We start from the raw sequence: 19,342 nt of genomic DNA on the forward strand, positions 1-19,342 counted from the left end.
CAAAGGTGTCATTCCCCTACTTGAGATCTCGATTAGGGTAATAGAGCCCCATATGCCTTATCAAAATCTGTCTACATGGGAGGCAAGCAGTCCCAACCTTCTCCGCATCTATACCCCTCCTATTATTTCCACTTTTTCACATGCTGGATATTTTCATCACTCAATGTTATGGTAACTTTCATCTATAATTTGCCTACGCTTTTGCGTTCTCTGTTCATTGTTTGTATATTTTTCTTTGTTTATAAAAATCAATAAAACTTATTGGAGAAAGAAGCGCTCCAAGCTAACGATTCCCTAATCCATCCTAAATATCTATGTGATGTAGGCAGATTAAGATACTCACCAATCACCGTCTTCTCCCTTCCTCTCTTCTCTCCCTCTCTGCTCCTATACTCATGTATGCCTGATTCAGTCGAGCATGCATGTGCTTTCCATGGGAGGATAATGGGCCTGTCCCACAAAATTCAGTCAATTCAGATGATTTTCCTTTAATGTGAATGGACACTAAAGAACTGGACTATTTCTGATATGAATTTCAATTATTTACCTTGTATGATATTTTTTTCCATATTATATGTATGACCTCAGTAGCATACACCCAATTTTGGCAGGCCACATGACCGCTATGGAGCCCATGAACAGGAGGAGCCTAGTGCCGAATAGCCCCATCCCCTGCATATATCGTATATATACAGCATAAGTTATGATGGTTTATAAGGGGCAAACTCACATGCTCAGCCCACTCCATACCCAGTGGGTGCCGGCTGTTTTACACAGCAGACAGCCAATCGTAATTGCTGCAATTCAAGCTAGCTCTGATTGCAGCTGTTTAACCCCTTATCTTCCATAGTGACCAGCAACTATGGTATCTAAGCAGCTAGACAGGGGGTCTCTGTGACCATCACTGGGTTGCTTAATGGCAGCCAGGGGCCAATAAGAGGTCCCATTTCAGATCTTTGCTATGGGGTCTGTGGATTTCTATGTACACCCCTATATGACCTGATAAGAATTATCCTGAGGGTTAAGCAGGTGGACTAACATGTTTTGTGTCCTCCCAGTATTCCTCTCTCTGCATATCATACCATGAGTATCCACCTTAGTACATGCCGTATTCTGAAAATCTTATTTATCTGTTTTCTTTTCTAAAAGTGTTTAATTTACATCAACATGAAACATATGAATGGGAAATGTGTATTAACTGATTAGCTGCAGTGGTCACACAATGGCCCCTGCGGGAAAGAGAAGCCCGGAGGTCGGCGGGGACACTGACAGCAGCAGTACTGGGGGTCTGAAAGGTGAGTATAGGATTATTATTCCAAGGCATCTGATATTCATAAGATGTATATATATATATCCTATGCTTTAGACACATATACACACCTTAAGAGTGTTAGATGGTTAGTAATAATATATATTTTTTAACAATGTGTATTATAATATATAATAATATAACATTTTATAATATGTATATAACAGATTGGACAGTCGGCCGTCATGACAGCGCGTTGTTGGTCTCACATGTGATGTCACAGTGACATAGAATGCTGTGAGGTTATACAATCTATGCACTCGGTGACATCAGCGCCATTTTCAGAGTTGAAGTTTTCGCTGAGACTCTACCTTGGTTTTGGAAGTGCGAGCTAGTTTGTTTCATACATCTAGTGCTTTACTTCTACAGCTTCTTATTGATATTTTGGCACCATAACATCCGTGCCAGCAGAGAACTTAGTTCTCATTTTCTATCACTCTACCATCTCAGCCCCGGGAAACTGAACCATGACTTCCAGGGAGCTGCATCAGCTTATTGCTGACAACGAGACTTGGATGAGCCGACCAGAAAATCAGGGTAAGTGAGAGAATTTTCCCACCTTATAGGATCTTTTCTGGGAGGAGATTTCCCTGGGGTAAGCGGTTTCAGTACACTCAGTGCATCCTCCACCTTCCCATTCATAGTCCTTGGGGGATGAGTTAGTCGCAATCTGGTTCCACCCCTGCTCTGTGATGTCTGTAGAGAGGGGATCCACTGAGCAGGTTTATTTAGCCCAAACATTAATCAATTTTTGCTCCTCTCCCTAAACCCCAAAGCAACAGCAGGTTATTTCTCTTTGGTTCAAAAGTGTTTTTTATAAACTTTTGCATATTTATAGTACATTTTATTTCTTTATAGGTCAGGCTATGATTGTCCATCAATTGAGATCTTCTCAAAGGGATCAGAGAAGACTAATTACTACTGGTGGACACAGAACAGACGCCACTGCTGTCACTGCGAGAGGCAGAGAAGCCAGAACTCCTCTCCGGCAAAGAGGACAAGAGAGCAGGGAAAGAAGCCGCTCTCCACTTAGACCAGTCCCTGCAGAGCCCTCCAGAGAAACATCAGAGAGCAGAAGGGATGACAGTGGATCCTCAGACACCGTCACTGAGTTTGAATTCAGACGGCCATTTCCCGTTCTGCCCAGCCGCAGACTCAGGGAGTCTCCAGCTGCAAGTGGATCTCCTGTACAATTACTGCAGGCAAACCGTCTGTTCAACATCATCTTTCAGCAGCAGGGAATGGGAGTGATGACGCCTCCGCCACAGATGCGGCCACCATCACCACCTGCACAATATAATCTGCAGGAAAGGCAGCAGACTTGGCGAGCTCAGCAAATTAGGAACCTCCCAACAAGAGCTGTAACATCTCAGGAGGAGTCGTGTGTCATCTGCATGACGGATTATGAGACCGGAGAGGAAGTCACAGTGCTACCATGCAATCATTGTTTCCATCAGGGTTGCATCTCTACCTGGCTCAACTCCAACCTTCGCTGCCCCCTGTGTCGCAAACACTGCTTCCTTCTAAAATTCAGTGGAACATCTTAAATCTTCATGGAAGAAGTTAAGAGTTTGGCAGTGACACTAGAAGAGTCCATCTTGTACGTCAGCCCAGGTAAGAGAGAACATATAGATTACATCTGCATTCATTTCAAATGCTAAAAAAAATAATTCACCTTTACTTCTGTTCTGTCTTTTCTTTAGTTTACCATCAGCTTTGGGAAACATCGTACCAGTACTGAGTTCTCAGATGAGGATCAATGAAATAGCGGTCTTCTTTCTGTGATATTATTGAGACTCTGAAGAAGAAACCTGCTCCTGCACATGACGATTTTCGGATGAACCCCCTTCTCTCTTTTCTGTGAGGGGATTTTGAAGATGCTCTGGAAAGTAGAGATAGAGAGGAAACCAGGCTCTCCAATATAAGCCGAAAGTTAGAAGTTTATTACAACAATCATCAGCAAACGTCTGTGTGCAATGGGCCAATGTTTAGGTCACATGACCTTGTTCATAATATATATATATATATATATATATATATATATATATATATGTATACACATTAAAGAATGTTATACCAATTATATTGATTCTGTGGCTTTCACCTTATTTGCATGGTATGCATACTGGGAACTCCATAACATTGTGCACAGAGCAGGTGGATTGATGATAAATGTCTATTCTAAAATAAAAGTTGTACAAACGTCAAAAAGAATGAACATATGTACTGAAAAGTCAAAAGGACTTGCTGTGCATATGATCCGTCTGTTGTCACTTCTTTTAACTGCTTTTGGCTTCAAAAGTTATGAAGTGGCTAAAAGAAGTGATTGGTCTTTTCTTCTAGAAGCTTCCGCTTGGAAGCTGCTACTATTTTATATATAGACTGATTTCGCAGTGAAGCCGCTGCAAAAAAACTAACACAAAGACATCGCAAAAGACACTTCAGGTAAAACACCATCAGAGCTTTATTCAAACGTTTTCCTACAAGAAAAATGCAGATATACTGAGGTCTAAAAGACGCCATGTGCACATACCCTGACAGCGAGTCATTAGTAAGGCCAGGGATACAGGTACTTTGACTGGAGTTACACTAAGTGGTTTGTGCAGAGACACCACAATATCTAGTAGTGAGTCCTCCATTATTCCATACATAGTTACAGTACAGACCAAAAGTTTGGACACACCTTCTCATTTCAAGATTTTTCTGTATTGTCATGACTATGAAAATTGTACATTCACACTGAAGGCATCAAAACTATGAATTAACACATGTGGAATTATATACTTAGCAAAAAAGCGTGAAACAACTGAAAATATGTCTTATATTCTAGGTTCTTCAAAGTAGCCACCTTTTGCTTTGATGACTGCTTTGCACACTCTTGGCATTCTCTTGATGAGCTTCAAGAGGTAGTCACCGGAAATGGTCTTCCAACAATCTTGAAGGACTTCCCAGAGATGCTTAGCACTTGTTGGCCCTTTTGCCTTCACTCTGCGGTCCAGCTCACCCCAAACCATCTCGATTGGGTTCAGGTCTGGTGACTGTGGAGGCCAGGTCATCTGGCGTAGCACCCCAACACTCTCCTTCTTGGTCAAATAGCCCTTACAGAGCCTGGAGGTGTGTTTGGGGTCATTGTCCTGTTGAAAAATAAATGATGGTCCAAATAAACGCAAACCGGATGGAATAGGATGCCGCTGCAAGATGTGGTGGTTGCCATGCTGGTTCAGTATGCCTTCAATTTTGAATAAATCCCCAACAGTGTCACCAGCAAAGCACCCCCACACCATCACACCTCCTCCTCCATGCTTCATGGTGGGAACCAGGCATGTAGAGTCCATCCGTTCACCTTTTCTGCGTCGCACAAAGACACGGTGGTTGGAACCAAAGATCTCAAATTTGGATTCATCAGACCAAAGCACAGATTCCACTGGTCGAATGTCCATTCCTTGCATTCTTTAGCCCAAACAAGTCTCTTCTGCTTGTTGCCTGTCCTTAGCAGTGGTTTCCTAGCAGCTATTTTACCATGAAGTCCTACTGCACAAAGTCTCCTTTTAACAGTTGTTGTAGAGATGTGTCTGCTGCTAGAACTCTGTGTGGCATTGACCTGGTCTCTAATCTGAGCTGCTGTTAACCTGCGATTTCTGAGGCTGGTGACTCGGATAAAGTTATTCTCAGAAGCAGAGGTGACTCTTGGTCTTCCTTTCCTGGGGCGGTCCTCATGTGAGCCAGTTTCTTTGTTGCGCTTGATGGTTTTTGCAACTGCACTTGGGGACACTTTCAAAGTTTGCCCAATTTTTCGGACTGACTGACCTTCATTTCTTAAAGTAATGATGGCCACTCGTTTTTCTTTACTTAGCTGCTTTTTTCTTGCCATAATACAAATTTTAACAGTTTATTCAGTAGGACTATCGGCTGTGTATCCACCTGACTTCTGCACAACACAACTGATGGTCCCAACCCCATTTATAAGGCAAGAAATCCCACTTATTAAACCTGACAGGGCACACCTGTGAAGTGAAAACCATTTCCGGTGACTACCTCTTGAAGCTCATCAAGAGAATGCCAAGAGTGTGCAAAGCAGTCATCAAAGCAAAAGGTGGCTACTTTGAAGAACCTAGAATATAAGACATATTTTCAGTTGTTTCACACTTTTTTGTTAAGTATATAATTCCACATGTGTTAATTCATAGTTTTGATGCCATCAGTGTGAATGTACAATATTCATAGTCATGAACATACAGAAAAATCTTTTTAACTTTTTGTCTGTACTGTACATAGTAACATAGTTTTTAAGGTTGAAGGAAGACTAAGTCCATCTAGTTCAACCCATAACCTAACATGTTGATCCAGAGGAAGGCAAAAAAACACATGTGGCAAACACTAAGCTCCACATTGGGGAAAAAAATTCCTTCCTGACTCCATATGACAATCAGACTAGTTCCCTGGATCAACGCCCTATCAAGGAATCTAGTATATATAACCTGTAATACTATATTTTTCAAGAAAGACGTCCATGCCCTTCTTAAATTTTAGTAGTGAATCACTCATTACAATATCATGCGGCAGAGAGTTCCATAGTCTCACTGCTCTTACAGTAAAAAATCCCTGTCTGTGATTATGATTAAACCTTCTTTCCTCCAGACGTAGAAGATGCCCCCTTGTCCCCTTGTCTCAGGCCTCAGAGTAAAAAGATCAGTAGAAAGGTCTTTGTACTGTCCCCTCATATGCTTGTACATAGTAATAAGATCACCCCTAAGCCTTTGTTTTTCCAAAGTAAATAACCCCGAGTGTAATAACCTGTCTTGGTATTGCAGACCCCCCAGTCCTCTAATAACCTTGGTCGCTCTTCTCTACACCCGCTCTATGTCTTTCTTATTCACCAGAGACCAGAACTGTACATAGTATTCTAAGTGTGGTCGCACTAATGACTTGTATAGAGGTAAAATTATGTTCTCCTCATGAGCATCTAGGCCTCTTTTAATACATCCCATTATTTTATTTGCCTTTGCAGCAGATGCCTGACACTGGCCACCAAACGTGAGCTTGTCGTCCACCAATACACCCAGTTCTTTTTCAGTTACAGTTTTGCCCAGTGTTTTACAATTAAGCATATGATTATACATTTTATTTCCTCTGCCCAAGTGCATTACCTTACATTTATCCCCATTAAAGCTCAATTGCCATTTATCAGCCCAAGCTTCTAATTTACATAGATCCTCCTGTAATATAAAATTGTCCTCCTCTGTATTGATTACCCTGCAGAGTTTAGTGTCATCTGCAAATATTGAAATACTACTCTGTATGCCCCCTACAAGGTCATTAATAAATATGTTAAAAGAAGCTGGCCCAATACTTACTCCTGTGGTACCCCACTGTTAACTGAGACCCAGTCTAAGTGTGTTCCATTAATAACTACCCTTTGTTCTGACGCGCCCCCAGGGCCGTGGGGTACTCGGCAGCCGGGCCTCTGGTTGCTGGGGTATATCATGGTAGCTGGCCCGGTCCGTGACCCAGGGCGGTCAGTCAAAGGGGGAGATATAGGGGATTTGTGAAAGTGTTCGTGACGCCACCTGTGGATTGCGGCTAGAGGGAGCCGCCGCTGCGGAGCAGTCCTCTGGAGCTGGTGTTACGGCAGCAGGGATGGTGTGGCTCTCCACAGGTAGAGCTTGCTCCAGGGCAGCGTGGGGTGTAATGGATGGTGGTGCAGGGGAGAGACGGCAGGACAGTCTCGGAGGAAAGACGGACACTCACAAGGGGGTAAGCTTCAGTACCTTTACTGGTGATGTTGCAGGCACGGTCCAGGGTACTCCAGGTGAAGGGCACACTTTTGGACTCTCCCCAGTGAGCGAGTATAGGGCCTCCTGATCCGTTGCTTTATTCTCTAAGCTTCTGACCTGCCTGAAGCTAGGCCTAGCTTGGTTACTGTCTCTCTTTGCACCTGCTGACCTGGTGATAGTGTTAGAACCTTGCTGTTAGGTTTTTTTTCCTTTGCTGGTCACATGACCTTGTTGGCCTATTTAATCCTGCTCCGCCCTTCTGGCTTTGCTGGACTTCATTGTATATCTACTTTCTAGCTAGCCTGTGCTCTGTATCTAGCTCTGTTAGTTTGCTTGGTCTACGGACCTCTATGTTCTATCTATTTTGTTTGTTCGTCTGTCTGCTACTATTTCTGTTAGGAGGTGTCCCATATTCCTCCCAGTCCTTAGTACTTGTAGGGATTCCCTCCCCACATCTATAGGTCTCCGTACAGACTAGATTAGGACTTTAGCAGGTCTGATCGCAGGATCAGGTTCCCTGTTACATCGTAGGGATTCAGCTGAGTCCTATAGTAGGGACAGATCTCCTCTCTTTCCTTAGCTTTGGTAGCAGAACATAACAGTAAGTCCAGCCTGCAAATTCTCTAAGGAAAGATTTTTTTTTTTTGTTCCATCATGGTGTCGGTTCAGGATTTGGCTAAACACCTGCAGGGACTCTCTCTGGAAGTGGCCGAACTCCGTCAGCACGTGAGTAACTGTCCTGGAGCATATTTCTTGGAGCCTAAGGTATGTTTGCCGGATTTATTTTTTGGTGAACATCGAGAATTTTTTTCATTTAAAAATGCTTGCTTATTGTATTTTCGTTTGAGACCCAAGTCCTCTGGGGATGAATCCCAGCGCGTAGGGTTCATAATGTCACTTTTGCGCAAAGAGCCTCAGGAGTGGGCCTTTTCTTTGCAACCTAGTGATACATGCTTCAGATCAGTGGATAGTTTTTTTTCTGCTTTAGGATTATTATATGATGATCTTGACCGTGTGGCATCAGCTGAGACTGAGTTGAGACGTTTAAAACAAGGATCAGGTAATGTGGAAAAATATTGTACTCATTTTCGTCGTTGGTCCACTCAAACAGGGTGGAACGATTCTGCTCTGAAAAGTCTATTTCTTGCTGGGCTCAGTGAAAGGGTTAAAGACCTGCTAATTGCTTATCCTACACCTGAGGATTTGCAACAGGCTATGCAATTAGCTATACGGGTGGATAGAAGACTGCGTGCTAGGGTTAATGAGAGCAAATCCTCTGCTATGTCAGTTTCTGGTTATGATAATGTGTGTACTAACAGTGGTGAACCGATGGAGATTGGATCGGTGGCACCTCGCTCTCAAGAAAAAGACCGTCGTTTTTCGGAAGGCTTGTGTTTCTATTGCGGAAAATCTGGTCATTTGATTAAAGGCTGTGAGCTTCGTATGAAGAAAGAAAAAAAAATGGTCAGTCACGCCCGTATTGCCTGTTTAAATTCCAAGGGTATATTTTTAGCTGCTTCCACGATTGCTCAGGAAAAATTAATGGAATTTCGGGTGTTTGTTGATTGCGGGTCTACACTGAATGTAATTGATGGGGGATTCGTGGAAAAACTCAATTTAAAACCTGAACCTTTATCATCCCCCATTGCTGTGGTTTCTGTGGATGGCTCCCCTTTGAAGAATATTACTCTCAAGGTCTGTGAATTTCCTCTCACTATTAATGGTGTTCACCATGAGAAATTGGATTTGGTAGTGTTGAATAACTTGCCTTCTCCAGTAATATTGGGTTTGCCCTGGTTAAAATTTCACAATCCTGTACTGGATTGGTCTACCAGTGAAATTAAATCCTGGAGCCATAAATGTTATGACAAGTGTTGTAACGGGCGTATTGCAGCTTTGGATAGGGGAGAATTGCCTGTTCCTATTCAGGATTTTTGGAGAGTTTTTTCTGAGAAAGAATCGCAGGTTTTGCCTCCCCATAGAGACTATGATTGTTCTATTGAATTTGTCCCTGGAGCGATTCTTCCTAAAAGTCGTTTATTTAACCTTACTATTCCTGAGAGGAAGGCTTTGGAGGAATACATACAGACAAGTTTGGCCGCCGGTCACATTAGGCCCTCTAAGTCTCCTGTGGCGGTTGGATTTTTTTTTGTAAAAAAAAAGGACGGCGGTTTACGTCCTTGTCTGGATTTTCGTGAGATTAACAAAATTACGGTACGCAATCCTTACCCACTGCCATTGATTCCTGATCTGTTTAACCAGTTATTGGGGGCCAAGTGGTTCTCTAAAATTGACCTTAAGGGGGCATACAATCTGTTGCGCATGAAGGAGGGTGATGAATGGAAGACTGCTTTTAACACTCCTGTGGGTCATTTTGAGAATCTGGTTATGCCTTTTGGTCTTACTAATGCTCCTGCATTTTTTCAGAATCTGATTAATGACATCCTTAGACCTTTGATCGGTAAAAATGTGGTTGTGTATTTGGATGACATTTTGATTTATTCGCCAGATCTGGAGTCTCATTGGCGGAGCGTGCGTGAGGTATTACAGTTATTAATGGACAATTCGCTTTTTGCTAAGCTGGAGAAATGTGAGTTCGCTGTACAGAGAATTAGTTTTTTGGGCTACATTATCTCCAGCAAAGGTTTTGAGATGGATCCGGTTAAGGTTCAGGCTGTGCAGGAATGGCCTAGGCCTATTGGTTTGAAATCGATACAGAGGTTTTTGGGTTTCGCCAATTACTATAGAAAATTCATAAAAAAATTTTCTAGTATTGTCAAACCTCTGACTGATCTCACCAGGAAAGGTGCTGATGCGGTTCAGTGGTCTTCTGAGGCCATTGAAGCTTTTGTGTATCTCAAGGAGAGGTTCACCTCTGCTCCCATCCTTATGCAGCCTGATGTTACTAGGCCGTTTTTGGTTGAGGTTGATGCTTCCTCTGTGGGGGTTGGCGCAGTATTGTCTCAGGATAACGGGGATGGATTACATCCCTGTGCCTTTTTTTCAAAAAAATTTTTCGGAGACTGAATTGAATTACGATATTGGTAATCGGGAATTATTGGCTATTAAACTCGCATTTGAACACTGGCGCCACTTCTTGGAAGGTGCGGAATTTCCCGTTCAGGTTCTTACGGATCATAAAAATCTGATATATCTTGATGCTGCCAAGCGCCTGAATGCCCGTCAGGCTAGGTGGGCACTGTTTTTCTCGCGGTTTAATTTCTCCGTTACTTACATCCCTGGTACTAAGAATGTTAAGGCGGATGCCTTGTCTCGCAGTTTTTCTCCCATAGTCGGTGCTGAGAAAGAGGAAAACATTTTACAAGAAGGTGTTGTGATAGCTGCTTTAGACTCCGTTTTGGAAGATGAGATTCTTAAAGCTCAGGAGAATGCCCCATCTAACACTCCTCATGGGAGGTTGTTTGTGCCTGGGACCTTTAGGAGAGATTTGTTTGTTGAGTGTCACGAATCTCGGTTGGCAGGTCATCCCGGAATCTCTGAGACCAAGAGACTGGTGGGTCGCAGTTTTTGGTGGCCTGGATGGCAGAAGGAAGTCATTAAGTGGGTGCGCCAATGTACTATATGTGCTAGATCTAAGTCCTCACATACTCCTGCTGCGGGGTTACTTTGTCCTTTGGAGGTCCCAAGTGCTCCTTGGACACATTTGGCTATGGACTTTATAACTGACCTTCCCCCCTCTGAGGGTTTTACTGTCATCTGGGTGGTCGTGGACCGTTTTAGCAAGATGTGTCACTTGGTTCCCTTCGTCAAACTGCCCTGCGCTAAAACTCTCGCTAAGGCCTTTGTCAAGGAAATTGTCAGACTTCATGGCGTTCCTACTGACATTGTTTCTGATAGGGGTCCTCAGTTCGTGGCTCGTTTTTGGCGTGCCTTTTGTGACAGGTTGGGAATTCATTTGTCGTTTTCGTCCGGATATCATCCTGAATCTAATGGCCAGACAGAAAGGAAAAACCAGGATGTTGAGCAGTTCTTGCGTTGTTTTGTGGCAGACAATCAAGAGGGGTGGTCTGAGTTTCTGCCACTTGCCGAATTTGCTCTGAACAATCATACATCAATCATTTAATATATGGTCCCCAGATAGGGGACGTATCAGATATTAAACTGATAAGAACAGATACTACACTTGATCTTAGCCAAAAGGCCGAGAAGCGATAACCAGAATTGGTTTCAAACTACGGAGCCACCCAAGGATCCTGAAAAGTCCATTTGTGGAGATGAGCTCCTGGACTCCCGTTAAGAAGACATGTTGTCAACCTCTAGATCCCTTACATGCCTGCACTTTTCGGCTTGCTGCTGCTGCAATCCACGCGTTTTAGATCTGCATAACTCCACCTCTTTAAACACAGCACCTTCACCCCCTGCTGTTCCCACCCGCCTCAACACCGTTGGAAGGGAGGAGAACCAATTAAGGCGGGGGGTGGGGTGGAACGAGCAGCTGTCTACCCTTAGCAGGAGGGCTCCTGATTACATACCTCTCCTGCTGCTGCTGCTGCTGGCTTTCCAGCAGCAGACTGAAGGTGGCTGCTGCTGTGCACAGGTATATAAAGGCTCAGAGCCTATTATGACACGCGCAGCCAGCGTTCCATTGCCACATTCCATCTACTGCAGGCAGGATACCTGGCTGGCTGAATGTCGCTGAGAAGCTCACAGAGACCGCCATAAGCAACAGTTTAACAGAATGCCACAGACTAATCAACCAAACTTTTTGGGTTGGGTTCTCTTTTATAGTCTGCAGGCATTAAATGAAAGAAGTCAGTGTTCCAGCAGAAGGAGACAACGTTTCAGAAAAGGCATTGTAGCAAACCAAAAAAGAAATTTTAAGCGCAGCAGAGTAACCAGCGCACATACCTGTTAGCTCAGGTGAGTTTAAAAGGCTGCTGTTGATAACAAGGGCATTTGCTAAATAGATGGTGTGTGTGCAACAATATACTGAAAGGTCAATTATATTGTGCAGCTTATCTCACCACCTGTAGTTATTTAGGTGAAAGCTCCAAAATGCTTGCCTAATATGTCTGTTTATCCAAAAGGAAGTAAAAAGGGAGAGCTAGAAAGATAGCATTGCATCACATTACATGGCAATGCAATGCACAGTTGCTGAAGTTGAACCAAAATGAGCTTGTAATCTGGCTTCTGCAACTTTGAACATGAAAAATCCAATGAGGAGAAGAAAAGCAAAGCCAAAGAGTCCATCCCAAAATCCGACAAACAAGCAAAATGAACAAAAAACATTGAATTCAATTCTTTCTGATTTTAGAAACTGCATTAAAGAAGGGGTGCACCGGTCCTGGAGATACTGCAATACCAGGTCAATGCGTGGAGTGGACAGAGCAAGCTCTTTTTCCATCTCCCTGTTCTAAAAATCCATTTAATATATGGTCCCCAGATAGGGGACGTATCAGATATTAAACTGATAAGAACAGATTTTTTTTTTTTTTTTTTTTCTTTTTTTTTTTTTTAGCCCGAATTCGTGTACAAAACCCGAGTGCGCTTAAAAAAGTGACAAGTGCCACAAAAAAAGTGCACTAGGATGCTGGTCTTCTTGAAACCCTCTCCAAAAGGAGAAGGGTCCCCCAAACCATTCCCCGTCCCTCCGAGCCAAAAGGCCACAGCGAGGAACAGGGACAAAAAGCCACCTCCAGCCGAAGCCAGAGGCGACCCAATCTTACCCCCAGCACCTGCCCGAGTTCTCACCCGAGCAAGGCACTGGGAGCCAAAGACTGTGCTCCCCTCCCGGAAGAGGGGAGCCAACAAAGCTCTCCTCCCAAAAGAGGAGAGCCAGGGGGGGTTCAGGGGGGAGCGGAACCTGATGGCCACACACTCCCCCCCTAGACCTGCCAAGAGAGGAACCCGTAAGGGAACCGCATCCCGACAAAGTCCTAGTAGGACGTGACACACGTGAATAAGTGGACACACAGTGACAAAGAAATTAAATAAATAGTGAAGGTTTCACAGTATAATACTGCCCGGACCTTCGACCGGGAATTGAAAAATTCCCCATCCTAAGGCCAGAAGGCCCGGAATAAGGGTGTGTGCGAAGAAAGAAAATTTGAAGTGCTTGTGCAAATGTGCCATAAACTCAAGTGGGGTTCCCAATCCCAGTGAGTTAAGGCACCCCAGGGTCACCACTCCTGGGGCACTTCACACTTCGGGCTTTCGATCTTCCCCGGCCCAATGGCGTCGATCCTGGGGGGCCATGCTTTCCACCAGATGACTATATTAGCCACCTGGCGTACTAACAAGCGCCTAAACCCCAGTGTGCATAATGTATCAATCTACTAGGGCGGCCAACATCCAAAACCGCCTTTTCGAAAGATACTACACTTGATCTTAGCCAAAAGGCCGAGAAGCGATAACCAGAATTGGTTTCAAACTACGGAGCCACCCAAGGATCCTGAAAAGTCCATTTGTGGAGATGAGCTCCTGGACTCCCGTTAAGAAGACATGTTGTCAACCTCTAGATCCCTTACATGCCTGCACTTTTCGGCTTGCTGCTGCTGCAATCCACGCATTTAGATCTGCATAACTCCACCTCTTTAAACACAGCACCTTCACCCCCTGCTGTTCCCACCCGCCTCAACACCGTTGGAAGGGAGGAGAACCAATTAAGGCGGGGGTGGGGTGGAACGAGCAGCTGTCTACCCTTAGCAGGAGGGCTCCTGATTACATACCTCTCCTGCTGCTGCTGCTGCTGGCTGTCCAGCAGCAGACTGAAGGTGGCTGCTGCTGTGCACAGGTATATAAAGGCTCAGAGCCTATTATGACACGCGCAGCCAGCGTTCCATTGCCACATTCCATCTACTGCAGGCAGGATACCTGGCTGGCTGAATGTCGCTGAGAAGCTCACAGAGACCGCCATAAGCAACAGTTTAACAGAATGCCACAGACTAATCAACCAAACTTTTTGGGTTGGGTTCTCTTTTATAGTCTGCAGGCATTAAATGAAAGAAGTCAGTGTTCCAGCAGAAGGAGACAACGTTTCAGAAAAGGCATTATAGCAAACCAAAAAAGAAATTTTAAGCGCAGCAGAGTAACCAGCGCACATACCTGTTAGCTCAGGTGAGTTTAAAAGGCTGCTGTTGATAACAAGGGCATTTGCTAAATAGATGGTGTGTGTGCAACAATATACTGAAAGGTCAATTATATTGTGCAGCTTATCTCACCACCTGTAGTTATTTAGGTGAAAGCTCCAAAATGCTTGCCTAATATGTCTGTTTATCCAAAAGGAAGTAAAAAGGGAGAGCTAGAAAGATAGCATTGCATCACATTACATGGCAATGCAATGCACAGTTGCTGAAGTTGAACCAAAATGACCTTGTAATCTGGCTTCTGCAACTTTGAACATGAAAAATCCAATGAGGAGAAGAAAAGCAAAGCCAAAGAGTCCATCCCAAAATCCGACAAACAAGCAAAATGAACAAAAAACATTGAATTCAATTCTTTCTGATTTTAGAAACTGCATTAAAGAAGGGGTGCACCGGTCCTGGAGATACTGCAATACCAGGTCAATGCGTGGAGTGGACAGAGCAAGCTCTTTTTCCATCTCCCTGTTCTAAAAATCCATTTAATATATGGTCCCCAGATAGGGGACGTATCAGATATTAAACTGATAAGAACAGATACTACACTTGATCTTAGCCAAAAGGCCGAGAAGCGATAACCAGAATTGGTTTCAAACTACGGAGCCACCCAAGGATCCTGAAAAGTCCATTTGTGGAGATGAGCTCCTGGACTCCCGTTAAGAAGACATGTTGTCAACCTCTAGATCCCTTACATGCCTGCACTTTTCGGCTTGCTGCTGCTGCAATCCACGCGTTTTAGATCTGCATAACTCCACCTCTTTAAACACAGCACCTTCACCCCCTGCTGTTCCCACCCGCCTCAACACCGTTGGAAGGGAGGAGAACCAATTAAGGCGGGGGGTGGGGTGGAACGAGCAGCTGTCTACCCTTAGCAGGAGGGCTCCTGATTACATACCTCTCCTGCTGCTGCTGCTGCTGGCTTTCCAGCAGCAGACTGAAGGTGGCTGCTGCTGTGCACAGGTATATAAAGGCTCAGAGCCTATTATGACACGCGCAGCCAGCGTTCCATTGCCACATTCCATCTACTGCAGGCAGGATACCTGGCTGGCTGAATGTCGCTGAGAAGCTCACAGAGACCGCCATAAGCAACAGTTTAACAGAATGCCACAGACTAATCAACCAAACTTTTTGGGTTGGGTTCTCTTTTATAGTCTGCAGGCATTAAATGAAAGAAGTCAGTGTTCCAGCAGAAGGAGACAACGTTTCAGAAAAGGCATTGTAGCAAACCAAAAAAGAAATTTTAAGCGCAGCAGAGTAACCAGCGCACATACCTGTTAGCTCAGGTGAGTTTAAAAGGCTGCTGTTGATAACAAGGGCATTTGCTAAATAGATGGTGTGTGTGCAACAATATACTGAAAGGTCAATTATATTGTGCAGCTTATCTCACCACCTGTAGTTATTTAGGTGAAAGCTCCAAAATGCTTGCCTAATATGTCTGTTTATCCAAAAGGAAGTAAAAAGGGAGAGCTAGAAAGATAGCATTGCATCACATTACATGGCAATGCAATGCACAGTTGCTGAAGTTGAACCAAAATGAGCTTGTAATCTGGCTTCTGCAACTTTGAACATGAAAAATCCAATGAGGAGAAGAAAAGCAAAGCCAAAGAGTCCATCCCAAAATCCGACAAACAAGCAAAATGAACAAAAAACATTGAATTCAATTCTTTCTGATTTTAGAAACTGCATTAAAGAAGGGGTACACCGGTCCTGGAGATACTGCAATACCAGGTCAATGCGTGGAGTGGACAGAGCAAGCTCTTTTTCCATCTCCCTGTTCTAAAAATCCATTTAATATATGGTCCCCAGATAGGGGACGTATCAGATATTAAACTGATAAGAACAGATCCGTTTTCAAACAAGCTTTATTTAAATCAGACATACATCATAAATTACAAACAAATCACAAAGACTTGAATAAAATATGACATAAAACAAATACAAGGTCAGATTTAAAAAGCGCATAAAAGCATAAAAAGCATAAAACACAGTTTTGCATATAATTTGCATAAATAAATACATATGTCAAATGCAAACACCATAGCTTTTTAACTTTATCTTTTTACAATCAGGTAGTATGAAAACTTTTCACAAAGAACATATCCGATACAATATTTGAAACAAATCACAAATACTGGAATAAAATATGACATAAAACTAATACAGAGTCAGAATTAAAATGCACTTAAAAGCATAAAAAGCATAAAACACAGTTTTGCATATAATTTACATAAATAAATACATATTCCAAATTTGCAAACACCATAGCTTTTTTGCTTCATTGATTCCCATCTTTTTACAATCTCTCAGGTAGTATGTAAACATTTCACAAAGAGCAAGCCCAATACAATCTTTGACAGGAATAAATTCACGTTTAAACAATAATATATTGCGCACTTTCCATAAAGCTTCTTTTAAACAGTTTATTATAAGCCATGCGACTCGTGCTTGTTTCATGGTTGGGCATTTAATTATCCCATATATTATAATGTCACAATTAAGGGTTTGTATACCACATATCCATTTTAGGAGGGTGCCCACCGTCTGCCATAGCTCTTGTGCGTAGGGGCAATCCCACAGTAAATGAAACACTGACTCGTTTGGGGCGCATCTTTCTCTGGGACATCTAGCACTAGCCACCAGCCCCCTATGATGCTGAAAAGCTCTCGTAGGGAGACATTGGTGAACAACCTGCCAAGCTAAATCCTTTTGTGAGTTGCTAAGTGCAGGACAGGCCACGTTGTTCCACACCAGGCGGCACCTGGAGATGGAAAAATTAGACACATCCTCCATCTCCTCATGTCCCTTACAAATAACTGTTAACTTACGTTGATCAAATAAAAGCTGACGATCAACTTGGGTCAGATCATATTCTGAAATGACCTTCTCCAAGATCTTGTAATGCTTAGGGGGAGATAAGAGAAAAGGACAATTAACAGTCATACTGAAGTTCAACTTTCGGAAAAGAAACCCAGTTGTATATCTAAGAAAACAAGAGAAAGCCCCAACATTATTCAAGCTTTTGCAACAAAATACAAAAAACTTGATAAATAAAAACAATTTTAAATCAGGGAACCCTTTACCCCCATTTTTCTTGCTTTTACATACCACCTCCCTCCTCAATTTCTCCATTTTGGATCCCCACAGAAAATAAAACATGGGCTTCATAAGTCTTTTAAGATACAGAGAATTAGGGGGAAAAACCATAGCGGCATACAAAATGATAGGAAGCAAAACCATTTTAATTACAAGAATCTTGCCCTCCATTGTTAGTTTTCGAGTTTGCCATAAAGAGATCTTCTGATTTAATTTATTCAAAACCAAATCCCAGTTTTCAATACCATCATTAGCAGGATTAAACAAGACACCCAGGATCTTGATTCCTACTGTTTGTGTGGGAACCCTAGGCGGATCTGACTCCCATTGACCCATAATCATACAGTCACATTTATTTATATTCAACTTAAACCCAGACCCAGCACTAAAAATTTCAGTAATTAGAATTGCTCTGTTAATAGATGCTGAGCTAGTGCCATATACAGATATGTCATCCATATATCCAATGGCTTTAACTTGTTGTCCACCCCCACCCGGAATAAAAATGCCCCTAACCACCTTGTCCCGACGCAGCAGGCACAACAGTGGCTCAATGGAGCAGACAAATAAAAGTGGGGACATGGGGCAACCTTGTTTAACACCGGAAAGAAGCTCCACCTCTCTAGTTAAAAAACCATTGACTAAAATCCGGGCAGATGACTGTTTGTATAAAAGCGCAATTTTCTGAATAAAAGAATCAGGGAACCCCATCTTTCCCATAACTTTAAAAAGATAAAAGTGGGAGACCCTATCAAACGCTTTCATAAAATCCAAAGATAAAATAGTTAGTGGCTGTTTTCTATCTTTTTGAAACCAGATAAGATCACGAATTAGGTTTAGATGCTCCCAGATTGATCTCCCGGGGACACCACACACCTGATCTGGATGAATTACATTTTTAATAACTGCTTTAAGACGACCAGCAACAACTTTAGCTAAAATCTTGTAGTCTGTATTTAATAGTGAAATAGGCCTCCAATTCTCCAACTTTGATTTATCACCTTTCTTAAAAATTAATGTAATCATACTTTTACGCCATGAATATGGTAATAAATCAGCCTTAGAGGCTTCACAAACTACTTGTATAAAATCCTCCTTAATTAGATCCCAAAAGCAAAGATAAAATTCAATAGGAAGGCCATCTGATCCAGGAGCCTTACCTTTATTAAAACTCTTAAGGGTCTCTTCAATTTCACTGGGTAAAAGTTCTTTAGCTAAAAAAATCTGGTCATCTTTATTTAAAAACTGGGATAAAACATTAAGATTCTCTGTAAAAGCAGGTTCATCAACATTTTTAATACTAAAAAGATCTCTATAAAAATTAGCAGTATGCTCTAAAATGCCCTCAGTGGAAGATTGTCCTTCTAGCTCAGTAATCACTTGTTTTTTGTCACTCATTTTTTTAAAGAAAAACCTTGAGCAGGTCTCACCCTCTTCCAAATATTTCACACGGGTATTAAATATAATTTCTTTACCCTTTTGTTCCAGGAATTTTTGGATTTCTGTCTGGATCTTGGCAATCTCATCATCCACACCAGGTACTCCCCACCCCTTAAGCTTAAGGAGAGTTTGCATCCTGACATTAAAATCTTTAAAACATTTCCTTTTTTCACGTGCCTTCCTTTTACCAATTTTAATAAAAAATTCTTTAATACGGGTTTTAACACACTCCCACCACCCCAACATACTCTGATTTGGGTGTTTCCGTCTTCTCCAACTCTCATACTTTGCATAAAACTCCGCCCTTACCAGTTCGTCTTCTAATAAGAGCACATTCAATTTCCACATACCTTTTCCAACTTTTGCTTCCTGTGGAGTTTGCAATACATTGTATAGTAATACATGATCAGAAAAAATATTTTCTATTAGACCAGCATTCTTTGGTTTAAAAACATCAGAAGAGGAAAAAATAAAATCAATACGAGATGACATCCCTCTACCCCTCCATGTATGCCCAGGGTCAGTAGGGTAGGACTTTCTCCAAGCATCTAATAATTTGAGGTCCGTTGTCAAATGTTTTAACAGACTGGATGTTTTGTCTGTTCTTCCATTAGTATCACCTCCAC

General features: G+C 42.6%; 2 non-coding genes and 3 pseudogenes across 2 annotated transcripts; all 5 read right to left on the bottom strand.

The window, feature by feature from the left end:
- Nucleotides 1-11,065: 11,065 nt before the first annotated feature.
- Nucleotides 11,066-11,257, bottom strand: LOC141224202 (U2 spliceosomal RNA). Its single transcript, XR_012291707.1, has one exon. It is a non-coding gene; the product is annotated as a U2 spliceosomal RNA (small nuclear RNA).
- Nucleotides 11,258-12,372: 1,115 nt separating this feature from the next.
- Nucleotides 12,373-12,602, bottom strand: LOC141224226 (U2 spliceosomal RNA; annotated as a pseudogene).
- A 761-nt stretch (nt 12,603-13,363) lies between these two features.
- LOC141224262 (U2 spliceosomal RNA) lies at nt 13,364-13,455 on the bottom strand (annotated as a pseudogene).
- A 1,113-nt stretch (nt 13,456-14,568) lies between these two features.
- On the bottom strand, nt 14,569-14,759 carry LOC141224189 (U2 spliceosomal RNA). Its single transcript, XR_012291698.1, has one exon. It is a non-coding gene; the product is annotated as a U2 spliceosomal RNA (small nuclear RNA).
- A 1,115-nt stretch (nt 14,760-15,874) lies between these two features.
- LOC141224210 (U2 spliceosomal RNA) lies at nt 15,875-16,047 on the bottom strand (annotated as a pseudogene).
- Between the last annotated feature and the right edge of the window lie 3,295 nt (nt 16,048-19,342).

This window comes from Phyllobates terribilis, unplaced genomic scaffold (assembly GCF_046119375.1).
Source record: "Phyllobates terribilis strain yellow unplaced genomic scaffold, ASM4611937v1 Scaffold_381__1_contigs__length_1843176, whole genome shotgun sequence".
Classification (NCBI taxonomy): Eukaryota; Metazoa; Chordata; class Amphibia; order Anura; family Dendrobatidae; genus Phyllobates; species Phyllobates terribilis.